General features: G+C 41.6%; 1 pseudogene across 1 annotated transcript; it reads left to right on the forward strand.

Annotated features, from left to right (window-relative positions):
• Positions 1 to 6,816: 6,816 nt before the first annotated feature.
• LOC309649619 (vomeronasal type-1 receptor 1-like) lies at positions 6,817 to 13,708 on the forward strand (annotated as a pseudogene). The gene is made up of 2 exons: positions 6,817 to 10,876; positions 11,480 to 13,708. The product of its transcript is annotated as a vomeronasal type-1 receptor 1-like (transcript).
• The last annotated feature ends 1,570 nt before the right edge of the window (positions 13,709 to 15,278 follow it).

The raw sequence follows: 15,278 nt of genomic DNA on the forward strand, positions 1-15,278 counted from the left end.
TTTCAAATTCTTTTCCCTTTTAGAATATTGAGCAGAGTTCCCTGTGCTATACAGTAGGTCCTTGTTGGTTATCTATTGATATTTTAAGAGGATCCATATTTTTCTATTCTAACGTTTTAAAATGTGTGAACACAAAACAAATCTCACTAGCCACAAGGACCCATAATTGACTCCTATGTGCATTTTTGGGTTTTTTTGTTTATTTGTTTTAAATTTTTTAAAGATTTTTGAGGTGGACCATTTTTAAAGTCTTTATTGAATGTGTTACAATACTGCTTCTGTTTTATGTTTTGGTTTTTTGGCCAACAGGCATGTGAGATCTTAGGTCCCCAACCAGGGATTGAACCCACACCCCCTGCATTAGAAGGTGAAGTCTTAAGCACTGGACCGCCAGGGAAGTCCCTATATTCATTTTTGGAGGACAAAAGTTATTTTTGGCCTCCAGGAGATTTTAGAGAAATTGGAGTACCTCAATTCCTCAGGGAAGAAACATTTAGGGAGAGTTCATCACCATTAGTTGATTTGAAGAAACAAAGAACAGGCACAGTGGCTTAGAACTCAAAATGTGGGTAAATGTGAAGATATGGAATCCAGTGATAATGTCAATAAAAGGAAGGTTTCCAATGTCCAAGTCAGAAAAATCCCAGAAATCTGCCGTATTCAAGAGTTCCCCAGGTGACTCTATTTCTGTGAATGTGGACAAGGAATATTTCCCAGAGCTCAAGCCCCCCAGGTAAAGGGTGGTAAAGGTGCATGTGGTTGTGTGTAGATTTTATTTAATTAATTTTTATTGGAGTATGGTTGATTTACAATGTTGTGTTAGTTTCTGCTGTACAGCAAAGTGAATCAGTTATACATATACATAAGTCCACTCTTTCTTAGATTCTTTTCCCATATAGGTCATTACAGAGTACTGAGTAGAGTTGCCTGTGCTATACAGTAGGTCCTTATTAGTTATCTGTTTTATATATAGTAGTGTGTATATGTCAATCCCAATCTCCCAACTTATCTCTCCCCCTACCTTTCCCCTTTGGTAACCGTAAGTTTGATTGCTACATCTGTGAGTCTATTTCTGTTTTGTAAATAGGTTCATTTGTACCATTTTTTAAGATATATAAGCGATAAGCATATAAACGCATATAAGCGATATCATATGATACTTGTCTTTCAATGTCTGACTTACTTCACTTTATATTATAATCTCTAGGTCCATCCATGTTGCTGAAAATGGCATTACTTTGTTCTTTTTTATGGCTGAGTAGTATTCCATTGTATATATGTACCACATCTTCTTTATCCATTCATCTGTTGATGGACATTTAGGTTGCTTCAATGTCCTGGCTATTGTTAAGTAGTGCTGCCATGAACGAAGGCCAGTGTGTGTAGATTTAAGTCCTGTGGAGACTCTGAGCCTGAGGGCTACAGGATGTACCTCCCTCCCTGACCTGAACTCAGGGAAATAATGCCTGATGCAGACCCCAACCGTCAGAGCTCAGCTACATGTCTAATGTGCTGAAGTCTGGATGTCAGACCAGACCTCCCAAGCTCACTGGAGGGTGACCAGTGCTTGCTCCGTATGCCTCTCTTCCTGGGAGCTCTTCTGACGGGCCATGTAATCAGCGGTGGATGCCTCGGGCGTGAATGGGGTGCGATGAGTGTGCTTCGGAGGGCATTCTGGTCTGCAACTTCATTGTGAGAGAAAACGAGTCCCTTGTTTTCTAAGTGAGTTCACTTTTTGAGAGAGCAAGGTCCCATAATGAAGTAATTTGTTAATTCAGCAAGTGCCGTCTGAGGCCGACTCAACGCCAGGCACAGTGCGCGCACTTAGGGACCCTGCGCTGAATATCTGCCCTGAGAGCCGTAGGCTGCCTTGGGTTTACGGGACACGGCTGGAGGAATGACTGCCTTTTCATTTTCTGTATTCATTTCGGCTTCAAAGGCTGCATAAATGGTGAGTTCTCCCCCCCGCTGACTTGTTGAACCTCTCAGGTTCTGCCAAGCTTTTACCACAGGTGGGTCTGTTATCGAGCCCAAGCTCGCTCGGCTCGCCGCACGACAGGCCAATAAATAGGAGACGAGGTGTTGAGGCGGGGAATACGACTTTATTTGGAAAGCTGGCAGACCAAGAAGATGGCGGACTACTGTCTCAAAATAACCATCTTTTCGGGGTTTGGGTGCCAGTTTCTTTTATAGAACAGAGAGGGCGAGGAGATGAGGAAGTAAAGTGAAAAGGCCATAAGGTTTGCAAATATCCCCTGGAATGGCCAGCCTCGGGGAGGGAATGTGTTAATTTCTTGTTTCTTGCAGCCATCCACAGGTGAAACAGGGTCCTGCTGTTTCCCTGAACAAAGGCACTTTGGTTTAACCTTCAGGCACAGGGCAGGTTTCCCCGAGGCAGGCCATTATGTATAGACAGTATCCTTTCAGTGAATAAAAAGCAGCAGAAAGCAAAGGTTAAAGTAAAAGAAACAGATCCAATACGTAGTCAGGTTTGGCTCTTCCCTATTACAGGTCCAGCTGGGGCAGATGAAGAACTTCTGAGTCTAGACCTGCAATGTCCAACAGAAATAGAACATGACCCCCAGATATAATTATAAATCTTCCTGCAGTCACAGTAAAGAAAATGAAGGAAAAAAAAACCTCTAGCTTATTTTAATATCCTAAATCTTGTCATTTCAAGCTGTAATCTACTCTGAATAGTTCTTGACAAGAGAGTTTACATCCTCTCTGTCTTACTACATTTTTGAAATCCAGTATGTATGTTATACCCACAGCATCTCTCAGTTCAGACGAGCCCATTTCAGGAGCTCAATAGCCACAAGGGACTGGAGGCTTCCACAATGGACAGCCCACATCTACACCCTTTCACCAGCTCAGCTAAAAGTCTCGTGATGAATCATGTCCTTCATAGAACCAGCATTTCAAATATCAGAACCAAGGACATGAGTATTTCTGTTTGGACCTTTGTTACCTAGTGCTAGGGATGGCACATAGTAAGTCCACAGTCTCTCTCTGTGTTTAAATGTGTGGGGACAGATCTACATGATTAATAATCATTCAACACATTAAAATCATTATCATGCACATTTTTCCCAAGCGGGGGCCGTGGTTGCATAATTTAAATAAGCAGTAGCTGTCCTATCTGCCTGGCTTATCTTGAAAAACCCATGTACCTGAAATGTGGACTTGTCTGGTGCCCTCAGTGCATCAGTTTGCTGCAAAAGGAACCTGATGGGAAGATTTATGTGCCCTTTCTTCTCTATAGTCTAAGAGAAAAATTGCATCAGGCCCATTTGCCAGCTGATGGAGTTTGTTTCAAATATTCAATTATCAATTGAAATTTCTAAATATAAATTGATTAATTCAATGTCAAATTTAAAGAATTCTAGTATCTCTCTATATTTCTTCATCAATGCTTCTTCCTAACCCCTGTCTGTATGTCCAGGAATGCTTCTTTCCAGCATTAACTGCCCAGAACACAGGGAGAGGCTGGTGGTCCAATGAGAGACTCAAGGAGAGAGATCCATGTGTGCCTTAGAACAAATTACAATCTCCTTGCAGAGTCATGTGGACACAACAGAGACCTGAGGGTTCTGAGGAGGGAAACACTGCCTTCCAATGGGGTATTTTCCAGATTAAACAGACCCGAGGCCATAAATCGAAAGGATTACGGAACTTAAACTCAAGGGAAAGGCCAGCCTCCAGATCATATGCTGATGATGAGTGTGAACAAACTTTGGAACAGTTTGGAAAAGTGAGATCATGAAGGAAAATGCCCCACGAGAAACATAGTGAAGGGGGCCCCTGGTGCACCTTGAGTGTCCCCTCCCCCCAATTATGACTTTCACTCTAAACTTGGATTCTCCCACAGGGAATGTGGAAAACTTTCCTGACCTCTGCTCAGCTGCTCATGTAGATCTTCTCAGTAATTCCCAGGAGTTGTCACTAATCCCCAGACGTGGATGAGGGTGAGGAGCCCTGGGGATAAGATTTGCTCCTCACTGGAGACGCCCCAGACTCTCCATGCAGACAGTGTCACCTCTACGACAGATGACAGGATAATGGCACCTCTGTGGGGAGATCAGGTCCAGGCACCCTGTCCTATAACTATGGCCCATCCTGATTGACACTTCCCTGCACAGAGCTCTGGAACCAGGTCCAGGCAGGTGAGTGCTTCCTTGTGTTCAATCTCAGGGCAGAAAACAGGAGAGAAGGGCTCTCCAACAGGAGAGGAACTCAGAGCTGTGCTGTTAGCACAATTGGGCAGGGCAAGTGCTCACCCTGCCTTGTCCTGAGCTGCCCCATTCATGCCCTGGCTGGGCAGGTAGAAGATGGGAATGTGTCACAGTGTGTATCTGAGTGGGACCAGAGTCATGAGTTCACTGCCAATCCCTGTGCCCTGGAGTCCCTGACAATGAGGGAAAGAGGGATGGGGTCAGTGTGGAATCTGTGCCTAGCCTTGTATGACCAGAGCCACTGAGCTTCTCAATCGTGTAAAAAAGCGTCTGCTCATTCTCTAGGACCTACAGATTCGGGTCTGGTATGTCATTTCTACCAAGTTATATGTCACCATTCTGAGTGTCTTTTAGTTGTGTGTGTAAGTGTTACTCATATTTTTATCTCTGCAATTGAATGGGGAAATGCCCCCCTGTCCTTCTTTAACCTGAAACAGCAGGAGGAAGAAAAAAGAATTTGTAGTAAAATGAAATCCGTTTCATTTTCAAGTCAGCCAAAATGGTGTGAATGTTGGAAAATAAGCAATGTATGCTCTTTTCTTATTGAGAATAGGATTAGAATAATACTGTTTGAGGTAATTCAACATTGCATTTTATATTTGAAAATACAGTGGAAGGTACCTTGGGCCAAGCTATGGTTCAAATGTTAGTGTCTCCCCAAAATTCATATGTTGGAATTTTTAACACCAAAACCGATGGTATCAGGAGGTGGACTTCTGGGAAGTCCTTTGGTCATGAAGGTTGAGCCCTCATGAATGGGATTAGTGTCCTTATAAAAGAGTCTCCGAGAGCTCCTTAGACCTTTCCATCATGCGAAGACACAGCGAGAAGGTGCCAGTCATGAATCAGGAAGAGGCTCTCACCAGAAGGGAACTATGCTGCAGCCTTGATCTTGGATGTCCCGCCTCCAAGACAGTGAGTGATAATTTTCTTTTGTTTATGATACACCCAGTTGGTGATATTTTGTTATAGTAGTCAGAACAGATAAGATAGGCCAATATTGCAAAGGACTGCAGGTGGTCGTCACGGATAAGACAGGGAGACAATGTCTGAGAAGAGGTTGAGAGATTCTTTCCTGGAAGCAACGTGCCCCCACCCAACCCAGCTCTCCCTGTGTCCCTCTCTCCAGGGCTGTGTTCCCGACTCCTTTGTCCATTGTCCTGGGCACACGATGAGCTCTCTTAGCAGGACTTTCTCGTTCTCTTAGGAGGTCTTCACGATCCAGCTCTGATTTCTGTGCTGACCTGGGATGAGGTGAGTTACACGCTCCTCTGCTTGTTCAGCATCATAGAAATTCCTGCTGCTTCCACCGTGTTGTGTGCACCTTTAGTCACAGCAGATATAAAACCCAGAAGGTACGAGGAAGCTAGTGGAGCAAAAAGGGTTCCTGCACAAGAGAAACAACTGCCTTAAAGTTTTTCTTTATGAAATCAGAGCTGTGTCATCAGATAAATTTTTGGAAAATAAGATTTCAAGGGTCCCTCTCTTTCTTTCAAGAATGGTTTACACCAGCTCGTCCAATACATGGAAACTGACCTGCCCACACTGGTCCCCACTCCTGTGGGTGAAGAGAGGCTCGGGGGGCAGGGCGGCAGGCACTGGGATGTGTGTTCCTGTCAGAGCACAAGGGCACCTCCTGTGGATTCACTTCTGACTCTGGCTGTGGCGGTGCCCCGTGGGTGACACTGTGGGGCTGGGGGTGATTCTCTGTGCACGGTCAGGTGTGTCCTTCTGCAATTCTGGGTCATGATTCGTGGTCTCAGGGAGACGCCTCACCTGTGGGGTTGGTCTCTGTGTGTTCCGGGAAATGTACAGCCAGGAAGTTTGACCACATCACTCAACCCAGTAAACTCTCAGCCCCATGGGAAGGAGGCCATGGGCCAGGATTGTGGGAGGAGAGGTGCAAGGGGTTGAGGGGACCTGCATTCACTTAGGAGTCGCTGGGAGGTGTGATGTAGGGAGAAATGAGTGGGGTTTCAGGGAAGGTCAATGAGGATTTACTGGGCATGAGATTCAAGTCAGATCTTTTACCAGGAAACAAGGTTCTACTGGATTTGTGGGGTAGAGGGAAATTAAACGCACTGGAGAACCATGAACTGTACAGGTAATTGTAACGCAGGGGAGAGATCTGAATGATTAAAATTTCTGATTCGAGGCTTCTTGTATAGTACAGGTTCATCAAAAGACACTGCAGGGAAGGGATTGCTTTGTTGAACGGATCAGAGTTGGACTTGAAAGAGGATGCCAGGGGGCGGCACTTCTGGAAAAAAAACCCACAGTGTGATATGTGGTTTGGGGTCAAAGTATGTGAGTATCTGGTCTCCTGAACACATGTACACTCACACACACACTCTCAGGGACATTCACACAAACCCACGCTGGTACCAGATATACATTTTCCATAAATTTATTGACGTTGGATCTGCAACTTTTTTTAAAAATATTTATTTATTTATTTATTTGGTTGCACCGGGTCTTAGTTGCAGCAGGCAGTCTCCTTAGCTGTGGCTCCAGGGCTCCTTAGTTGTGGCATGCAAACTCTTAGTTGCAGCGTGCGTGTGGGATCTAGTTCCCGGACAGAGCAAGCAAGTGACCTGGTGGGAAGCCGGAAATTCCATGAAGAGAGAAGGATGCGTGTTACTGTGTGAAGCGGAAATGGGTTTCTTGTTCCTTCAGTGGGAATAAAGGCAGCACGGCTGCATCTAGTGAGCAAAGCAAGAGAAGACGGGACTATTAGGTGCTTGACTCTGCATTTTATTATCTCTCGCGCCTTCCTTCCAGTGGTCATGAAAACAAAACGTGCACAATATTTACAATAAGAATGGTTTCTACTAATAGTAAATGACAACTATGTCCCAGAATCCTGATCCACGATGAAATCCACGTCTGGTGTTCGCACCCACCTTATGATGCATGTTCTTCCTTAGTTTTACTTTACTCTTTACGTGAGGAAAGTGGCTCAGATGGGTGACTAAATTCCTTCGGTTGCACTGAAATAATTAAGTGGGTGATCTTGACTCAAAGAAGAGCTTTCTGATCCAGGGGCTTGACCCTTGACCACCTGCTCTCTTGCCTCTAACCCCAGGTCCTATTTTTACGTCCACATTACAGACGAGGGGAAGGTTCTGAAAGTCCAGGGCGTGTTCTAATGTCTCAGCACAGGGCGTGGTGGGTCAGTACCAGGACCACGTGGTGGATCCACAGCTGTTGAGAACTTCACGGTCCTGCTTCCTTTTTACTTAGTATTTTCAAAAGACGGACACGGTTTTCCTGAAGACCTAGTTATGTTTCTAACTTGGGACTTTTGCTTCCAATTCATTTCTCCCTTCTCTACCTGACAATGGTTCCTGGATTCTACGGATTTAATGGAGGATTATTTCTTCTGGAGAAAGCACACACCTTCTGCTAGAGTAAGTCAATATTGCTTTGTCCTCCACAGAACCCTCTTATTCACTCATAAGCGTCCAACCAAACTTTATTTTAAGAGGACACCATGTGTGCTATGGGTGACTTTGCATTGAAGCAACGAGACTGATTCATTTTTATAAAATTTAGAATAAAGCAGTGTCAAAGGTAGGCACTCAGAACTCATGAAGAATAAAAACAATCTAAGCCTCGAGTCTAATGAGCAGGATGTTTAATTTCTTGTGAACACTGAGGGCTGGAGTCTACTCAGGAGAAACTCTCCACAACCTGACTTCCAAGCGCTATAAATTAATATCTGGGGAATTTTTGAGAATTTGACAATTTTGCTCACTGCAGATCTTTCTTATGATGATTAGAGTATCTTAGTACATTTTATAGTCAACTTGTGTATTCAGATGGTGACTGATTTTTTTAAAAGATATTTTCCATCCAGCAAATCTGTTGGATGAATTTATGAGTTCTCAGAGGTGGACAAGTGATCCTCTTGCAACTGTATTAAAATGAGTTAGATAATCTTGGAATTTCCACAGTATTTTCGTATTTTCCATTTTATTTACCTAAGTTATTACATTACTTTTTCAGCTTTATTGAGGTATAATTGCTTAGTAAAATTGCAGTATTCTAAAATGTAAGACCTGATTTGGTATGTGTACACATTGTGAAAGAATTCCCACAGTTGAGTTAATTAATGCATTCATCACCTTGCGTATGAGGTATCATCAACTGTAGTCACCATGTTCTACATTAGATCCTCAGACCTTGTTCATCTTATAACTGAAAGTTTGTACCCTTCTACTATCTTCTCCCCTTTTCCCCCAACCCCAATTCCCAAGCGACCACCATTCTACTCTCTGTTTCTATGAGACTGAATTTTTTTTCAAATTCCACCTTTAAGTGATAGAATGCAGTTTTTGTCTTTCTATGTCTAGATATTTCACATACCAAAATGTCCTCCAGTTTCATCCTTGTTGTTGCAAAAAGAAGGATTTCCTTTTTTTTTTTTAAGTTGAGTAATATTCCACTGTATAATACACCACAGCTTTCTTATCAATTTATCTATCAGTGGACACTTAGGTTGTTTTCATGTCTTGGCTATTATAAATAACGCAGCAATGAACATGGAGATGCAGATATCTCTTTGAGATCTTGATTCCATTTCCTTGGATGTATACTAGAAGCAGGATTGCTGGGTCATATGGTAGTTCTGGTTTTGATATCTTGAGGAACTTCCATAATGTTTTCCACAGAGTCTGTACCAGTTTACATTCCCACCAATGGTGTGTAAAGTGTTCCTTTTTCTCAACATCCTCACCAATGTGTTTTCTCTTGTCTTTTGGATAATACAGACACTAACAGGTGTGAGATGATATCTCACTGTGGTTTTGATTTGCATTTCCCTGATGACTAGAGATGTTGAGCACCTTTCCATGTACCTTTTAGCCCTTTGAATATCTTCTTTGGAAAAATGTCTATTCAAGTCATTTGCCCATCTTTCAACTGGGTTATTTGATTATTTTCTGCACAAATTCCTCTTATATTTTGGATATTAACTCATTACTGGATATGTGGTTTGCAAATATTTTCTCCTATTCCATAGCCTTTTCATTTTGTTCATGGTTTCCTTTGCTGTGCAGAGGCTTTTATATGATATACTCCCACTTGTTTACTTTTGCTTTTGCTGATTTGCTTTTGTTGTCAAATCTAAACCATTATTACCAAGACCAGTGTCAAGGAGCTCACTTCTTTCCTCTAGGAGTTTGACGGTTTCAGGTCTTACATCCAAGTCTTAATCCAGTTGAGATCATTTGTGTGTATGGTGAAAGACAGGGTCCAGGTTTTTGTGGATTGTTTTTTTTTGTAGTTTTTAAAACTGGGATATAATTGACATAACATTATGTTAGTTTCATGGGTATAAAATAATGATTCAATATTTGTATATATTGCCAGTTGATCACAATAAGTCTAGTTAACATCCGTTATACATTTAGGTACAATTTTTTTCATTCGATCAGAACTTGTAAGGTTTAGTCTCTCAGTTTCAGTCTTAAGATGTGTATGTCCAGTTTTCCAAACACCATTCATTGAAGAGACTACCCTTTTCCATTATATATTCTTCGTGCCTTTGTCAAAAATTAATTAACCATAGGTGCATGGGTTTATTTCTGTGCTCTCTACCCTGTTCCATTGATCTGTCTGTTTTTATGCCCATACCATACTGTTTCTGTTACCATAGATTTGACAGATAGTTTGAAATGAGGAAGTTTGATGCTTTGTTCTTCTTTCACAGGATGCTTTGATTATTTGGAGTATTTTGTGGTTGCATACAAATTTGGGGATTTTTTTTTTCTGTTTCTGTGAATAATGACATTGAAAATGGTTGAACTGGGCTAACAATGGTGTTGAACAAGACAGACATGTTCCTAAGTTCATAGACCTTACACAGAGGTAGATGATCAGGATATAAAAGTAACTAGAAAAAATGCAAAATAATAATGGTGAATGTTATAACTGGTGTCAGGAGTACGTTATCCAGGTAAAGTCATTTCTGTGGACGATGACAGTGTCTTCCCTTTTCAGAAGAAGTAAAGAGTGAGAATCTCTTTCCAATGTTGGTTATGTAAGAAGGCTGCTGATGTCATCACCAGCACAGCCTCCTTTCTGGTCCAGGACCTTCTGAAGCCCTCTCCATGTCTTTTCAGAGAGATGCCCTGAGAACCACAAGAACCACATATCTTATACAGATAGCATTTGGGTCTCTGGCCAATGTCATTCTTTTCTTCCACAACGTCTCTCCAGTCTTGCTCGGCCACAAGCAGAGACCCACAGACATAATTCTTACCCACATGGCCATGGCCAATCTCTTGGTTCTTCTCTCCTCTGGAATTCCCCACACAATGACAGCTTTTGTTTCAAGGAACCCCCTGTCCAGTCTTGGGTGTAAATTTCTATATTATACACAGAGAGTGGTGTGCAGCACCACCCTGAGCTCCACCTGTGTCCTGAGCACCTATGAGTCCTTCACTCTCATCCCCGGGACAGCAGAGTGGATGACGCTTAGAAGAAGAGCCCCCAGATTCACCGGTTCTTCCTGTTGCACCTGCTGGATATTCAGAGTCTTAATGTACATCAGTGTTCCTGTGAAAAGCACTGGTCCATAGGACACGCACAACTATACTGATACCCAAGGCAAGTGGTTCTACTCATCTCCAGGTCCTGTTGTTACCGAACCCAGGTCCAGCTACTCGCCACTCAAAAGCCAATCAAGAGGCTAGGTTGGTGGAAAGGAAATTTTGCTTTATTTCGGAGGCTGGCAACCGGCAGGGAGGGCAGACGCCTGTCCAAAGGCCGACTCCGCCCCCCAACCCTGACAATCAGGGGGCGAGAGTTTTATAGACAGAGGGAGGGGGCTCCATGCATAGACAATACAGTCAGCTCTGACAGTCATCTTGAAATTGGTCATCAGTGGTCTGACCAGCGTCATCTCGATTTTTTTAGTACAGTTAATCTTCAGTTCCAGGGTCGGTTTGTTTCCATTTCTTTGAGGCCAGTTCTCGGAATTGTGGCAGCTTACGTCATGGCTTCAATTCGATCATCATGTGGTCACCCTCCTCCACCTGGTGGGGGCTTCAGTACCTGCAAAACAGCTCACAGGATATGGCTCAGAGTATTACCTATAGCCCTTAAGGAGGAACTAAATGCCCTTGACTATGATTAATGATTAAGCTATTATTATTTGGTCTCCTTTGACTGTTTTCCTTTGTTTCTGCATTTTCTCACTTCTCTGATTAAACTTATTCTTTGGCTAAAGTTTTTCCACAGACAAAAGGCAGGCTGAGGACATGGGGGGGCCGGGCAAGGAGCATAGGGTCCTGCTCCGTTTCACTGTCACAGGCTGTGGCTACTTTTGGTGCACCTCTGATGCCATGTTTATTGGCCTCATGGTCTGCTCCAGCGGCTCCATGGTGCTTCTCCTGCACAGACCCCACCAGAGGGCGCAGTATATTCACACCCCCACTGGGCACCACAAATGCCCCCCAGAGACCAGAGCTGCCCACACCATCCTGATGCTGGTGGTCACCTTTGTCACCTTCTACATGCTGAATTACAGTTTTGTTTTTCATATCATTGCCTCTTTAGATTTTCACCTATGGTCGCTACAGGCCTCTGATGTCTTGGTTTCTTGTTTTCCCACTATTTCCCCCTTCCTGCTGTTCCTTAGGGATCTTAGAACTCCTAGGTTCTGCTCTTAAGTTGTTAGAATGTATGGGTAAGGTGCTAAATATCCAATAGACACCTTCAGTAATAACCATAATTATGCTGTAAGTACTCAGTACCAATTTTTTTTATTGAGGTATAATTAACACATAACATTGTATTAGTTTCAGATATACAACATAATGAAAGAGGATTTGTGTATGTTGCAAAATGATCACAATAAGTCTAGTTAGCATCCTTCCACCTTCACAGATGATACAACTCTTTTTCATGTGACAAGAACTTTGAAGGTTGACTCTCTTAGCATTTTTCAAATACGCAATGAAATTGACTATATTCACCATGTTGTTCATCACATCCCCATGATTTGTTTATTTTATAACTAGAAGTTGATACCTTTTGATGTTTGTACTCAATACCAAATTTTTACGTAATTTCCAACAAACTTAGAAAGTTAATATAATGCCAGTGATGTCTTGAGAGATCTGAAAGTCAATCCATGAAATTATCAGCTCAAAAAAGATACAAACCATTATTGAGGAAACCATTTCTGCCTTGACCAGTGCAGCTTTCTGAAAGAAATCTCCTTTCTTCAGGAACGTTTCAAGAGTTTCCACAAATTTTATCTCAATGTGTTGTGACTAATGCCTGACATACATTGGCACATAATCGGATATTGGTCTCCATAAATATTACTCTTGTGTGGGAGGAGATTTTATTTCCTAGATGAAGATAACATACATGAAAATAGAGAATGTGTTTTTCTATATTACCTTATAACTTTATTTCACTCATACTTCTCCAATATGCTGTAGTGTAACATGGAAAATAAATGTCGTTCAATGGATTGCTTCTCCTTTAAACCTGGATTGTTTACATGATGGACCATCAGTAAATTTAATTGATTAGATGGATGACGCAACCTGAAGGTTGGACTAGAGGCTGCCCTCTTTTTTATTTGTCCCTTAAATTTATAGTTTTTGTGATTGCAAATCAGAAACTTGAGATTTGTTTCTATTCGTCCAATCTGTTTTTTTCTGAGGTTTTTTTTTTTTGCCATCTCTTTGGATAGTGTGTTATTTTTTAAGTTCCATTTAAAAAATGTAAGGTGTTATGGTATAACTATTTTTAAGCCGTCATCTATGGATCCCCAAATAGTATATCTATATATGTTATTATCCACAATTAATGTTATGATTTGAGCTGTCATGAGCTGTCATGAGTCTTATACAAAATAAGAAAGGAAGAGACAGTACAGTTTATGCATGTATCTATGTGATTGCCATTTCTGCTGCTTGTAGATCTTTTTGTAAGTGTTTTTCTCTTTGGTATAATTTGCCTTCTGTATGAAGAATTTCCTTTAACTTTTAAGGAGTTAGTTTTACTATAAGTGAATTGTTTCAATGTTTATTTATCTAAAAATAGCATAACTTTACTTACTGTTTTTCCTATTAAAGTGTATAAAAAGGTAATAAAATGTGATCAATAATAAAAGTATACTTAGTGATAGACCACCTCCTTTTAAACATTAGGGAGTTAAATGCCTACGAATTATTTTTTTTTAAGTAACTGATTAGAATTAATTTCAAATCTACTTCATTTTTCACAGTACTATATATAAAATAGATAACTAATAAGGTCCTACTGTATAGCATAGGGAGCTCTACTCAGTACTCTGTAATGGCCTATATGGGAAAATAATCTAAAAAAAGAGTGGGTATATGTATATGTATAACTGATTCACCTTGCTGTACACCTGAAACTAACACAACATTGTAAATCAACTATAATCCAATAAAAAATTTTTTAATTAAAAAATTTTTTAAATAAAATAAACTAAAAATCTACTTCATTTTTTCCATTACTCACATACTCCAGCAGTTAACACTTTAATACTTTTGATTTCTCAGTGACTTCCTCTATATTTTATCTCATTATCACTAGATTTTTCTCAACCACTGAAAAGCAATGGGTGAACATGGTGAATTCCACTCTAACCTCACTACTGTGATTTTCCCTTAAACAAAGACACTCTTCTACGTGACAAACAAACTGCCCTTCCATTTAGAAAACCAATGTGGGGACTTCCCTGGTGGCACAGTGGTTAAGAGTCCGCCTGCCAATGCAGGGGACATGGGTTCGAGCCCTGGTCCGGGAAGAGCCCACATACTGCAGAGCAGCTAAGTCTGTGCGCCACAACTACTGAGCCTGTGCGCCACAACTACTGAGCCTGTGCACCACAACTACTGAAGCCCATGCGCCTAGAGCCCGTGCTCCGCAACAAGAGAAGCCACCGCAGTGAGAAGCCCCACGCCACAACGAAGAGTAGCCCCCACTCTCTGCAACTAGACAAAGCCCACGTGCAGCAACGGAGACCCAACGCAGCCAAAAAAAAGAAGAAAGAAAGAAAACCAACGTGGATACAACACACTCGCTATCCACAGGTCCTGTTCAAATTTTCCAACTGATTCAAAATATCTCCCCTCTTCTCTGGTTGAGATTCCCAACCAGGTTCGTGTGTTACATTTAGTTGTCATGCCTTTTCCTTCTTCTCCCATCCCAAAGTCTTCCTCTGTCATTCTTTCCTTTTATCATATCTTTGACTTACCTCATTCCGTAGAATGTCTCTCCTCCTGATGGATCTGATGACTCCTCATGACGAGATCACTATATATTTCCTTGGCAGGAGCATCTTAAAATTAGGATCTTGCAGACATATCTGCACCCGGATGTTTACTGCATTACTAGCTAATTATGAACCATTTTCTAATAAAAGAAGGGAGGAATATACGATGTATGGTGCAGTATTATTTTTGTAACGTTTATCTTTGGTTTTTTCCTATGTACTGCTTAATCATTTTTTCCCAGATCAACCACTTAGCAAACGAATATTACAGACTTTTTTCCCCACTATGAGTGTGTATGAAAAATGACATGATATTTTCAGGTATCTTGCACAGAAATAATAGTAGATATAGAGGTTAATTAAGCCCCTTCTGCCCTGGGGTTGCTCAGAAGAACCTCACTAGGCTCTAACAGCAGCTGGTGAAGCTCATTTCCAAGATTTATGGTGGGGAGCTCCAGCTCAGAGATAGCCTACAGATGAACATAGGATGCTGAATTTCCAAGGTAAAGCTGTAAAACTTGACTCTTTTCACCAAGATCCCAGGAAAAGTTACTGTTCAATGAATTCTCTATTCGCTTTAGCAACTAAATTCTGGCAACAAACATTTTTATGCTCCTCCAGACTTTGTTTTTCTTAGCCCTGACCACACATGATGTCACCTAATGATCTTTAACCCAAAGCAGTGCTGTCTAGGTCTGACCTAGTCCGGAATTTACCAAGCTTAAACTGTTCTAGGATTAACTGGGGGTCTTGTGACAATGCAGATTCTGAACTGA

This window comes from Balaenoptera physalus, assembly GCF_965194825.1.
Source record: "Balaenoptera physalus genome assembly, chromosome: 19".
Lineage (NCBI taxonomy): Eukaryota > Metazoa > Chordata > Mammalia > Artiodactyla > Balaenopteridae > Balaenoptera > Balaenoptera physalus.